This window comes from Lathyrus oleraceus, chromosome 5 (assembly GCF_024323335.1).
Source record: "Lathyrus oleraceus cultivar Zhongwan6 chromosome 5, CAAS_Psat_ZW6_1.0, whole genome shotgun sequence".
NCBI classification, from domain to species: Eukaryota; Viridiplantae; Streptophyta; class Magnoliopsida; order Fabales; family Fabaceae; genus Lathyrus; species Lathyrus oleraceus.
In genome coordinates, this window is record NC_066583.1 from 111997747 (window position 1) to 112000502 (window position 2756).

Here is a 2756-nt window from a genome sequence, read left to right on the forward strand (position 1 = left end):
TTATTGTGTTATTACCTACAAATTTATTTGCGATTTGTTTTTTACTTTAAAATGAATCTTTTAAAAAGATTGTGTCTAGAATGATCCCTTTGTACAACTTTTTTAGCAATACTTTTATTTGAATTGTATTAGTTTAAAAACAAATTAAATTATTTAATAATTTTATTTAATTTGTAAAAATATTAATTTTTAAACTACGTATAATTTAATTAATTACTTTATTTATTTTATATTTTATCTAGATTTTTTTATTTTTATAAATCGAATATTTTCTGCGCGTAATTTTAGAGATTAATTCCTCTAATCTTACTGGATCATAATAGATAGTAAAGTCTCCTTCAAAAAATTAAAAACTTCTGCATATTCAAGATTAAATTCAAACTCATAATTTCTTATTAAACTGAAAGACACCATTCAATCGAAAATTGTCCGCATTCACGTGTCAAAATATTATTGATCGTTTGATTTCGATCGCATGGTTGGAAAAAAACAGATTTCTTTTTATCAAAATTATCAGCTTTAAATAAGAACCATTCAATCTTGATCGGACGGTCAATTACACTTGGCCACTTTCGTGTGGTTTTGTGACAGCCGACAATCCAAATCCTTGCACATGGCCTGAAAAAATAAGGCCTCTAAATAAGTTCAATTTAATTCCTAATGGAAAATTTTCATAAGTTAAAGGAGTATTTCCGGAAGACAATTTTAGGACAATGTTACTTAGGTTCGTGAAGATAAGTTTTTGAAAAGTTAATGTATTTCTTTTTTCATATTAAAAGAAATAGTCAATTAAATGTGCGATTACTATAAAAATTAAATATTCTAAATGAACATTGATCCGACAATTAGTTTTAGTTGATAATGTCATTTATTTCAAGAGTAGTATAGATGAATTAGATCTTAATATTAAATACTCATGCCTCTTTCTATTACTAGACAACAATTTGAAAAATATTATAATTAGATCTGTTCTATAAATAAGAATAATTAGTTATTTGAGATATATGACACATATAATTTAATAAGATTTAATATTCTTTTATTGTCTTATCTTATTCAATATATGACACATATTTCAATAAGATTTAATATTTTTTTAGTATCTTATCTTATTTTATAGTTCTTAAAAAATATTTATATTGTTCATTTAATTTTTTAAATTTTACAATATTAGTCTTTTTAATATACTTAGTAATAAATTTAACAATTAATTTTTAAGCTTTCCATCGTTAATTAAAAAAAAATTACCATAATAAGTTTTAAAGAAAACTATATACTTTTTATGAGTTAAGAACCACAATGAATTCAAATTAACTAGTAGCAAAAAAACTATAAAGTGAATGAGTTGGGCAACAGCTTAAAGAGTAAAGACATAGTATTAGAGTAGAAAGTTACCGCAAGTTCCTTGGTGTTTGACTTGGGTTACAGCACCTTCTTCACCGACACTTGCAGCATAACGGTTACTCTTCTTGTTCGTCGATGAACCTAAGGTTGTCTTTAAATATTTCAAATCTCTTTTCCTTTTCTCCCATGTTGTTGTCATTCACCTTTCTATGCCTCACAAGTCACTCCTCGTACATGCTCATTACCTCACTGTCACTCCTCCATGAGGACTTGTCTGCGTGAGTTCTTTCATAGGAAATGATAGACATGTCGAAGGCAAATGCCACCGTGAAGATCGTCAAGAAGATGAAGATCGCTGCCATAGCTGATCTATTAGGATTCATAGGTTAATCAAAGAGGAGGATGAGGTGAGAATTCAAGTACATAAGGTGTGACTTTATAATGACACAACTGCATAGAGATGGTGAGGTGAGTAATAATTGAACTGAATTAAAGTATATAAAATTATCATCACTTTATTGATTTTGGTGTGGTGTATAATTAGAATGTTGATGAGATACACCAGGCATGTGGTCCTATTTATATGAAAACTTCACTTTTTTATTTTTTTTATTTTTTTATTTTTTAAATTTATTAAATAATTAATGTATTTGGATCAGATACATTGATTATCCAATGAATAAAATCAATTTTCTCTTTTACGTAAATAAAATTAGAGAAAATATTAGTTAGAATGTAGAATTGAAAAAGGTGTATTAGAAATTCAAAATGATCATTCATTTTAATGGTTCTCTTATCTTATTTATAAAAAAATTAATAATAATCAATATATCTCTGATCCATGATATAACTCATATATCTTGATTATTCAATAAATCTAAAAGATAATTTTTTTTATAAATAAAATTAAAAGTAGCATTTACTTTATCAATTTTAATATTTAATAAGAAATATTTTAATAAAATTATTATTCTTTCGTTTTTTTTAATGATACAAAACAGTTAATTGATAGAAAGAATAATCGAATGATTTATCTTATTGAGAAAAAAAACCAATATTGATGGACAAAATTTGTCCAAAAGTAAAAAAGAAAAAATGAGAGCACGTGGTTTGTTTGTATACAAGTATATCTACAACAATTATTTGGTTTGATAGTGACATGAGTGTTATTTTCTTCGTAATGCCAGCATGGACATAAATAAATGATTTACCAGTTGAATGGTCACTATTTTTCATGTGAGAGGCAATTATACTTACATTACTACCGACAGCTCATAAAAAAAATACACAATCTCATAGAACTCATGATTTAGAGAATGAATATTTAAAGGATAGAACTCATCATTTAGAGGAGTGGTGGCAAATGAAAGAGTCCATCTCGTTCGTCTGAAAGAATTATAATTTTGAATTTC

At 26.0% G+C, this 2756-nt stretch overlaps 1 long non-coding RNA gene across 1 annotated transcript; it reads right to left on the reverse strand.

Annotated features, from left to right (window-relative positions):
- Positions 1-370: 370 nt before the first annotated feature.
- On the reverse strand, positions 371-1914 carry LOC127088091 (uncharacterized). The gene is made up of 2 exons (XR_007790116.1): positions 1396-1914; positions 371-618 (listed from the first exon to the last, which is right to left on the reverse strand). It is a non-coding gene; the product is annotated as an uncharacterized LOC127088091 (long non-coding RNA).
- Between the last annotated feature and the right edge of the window lie 842 nt (positions 1915-2756).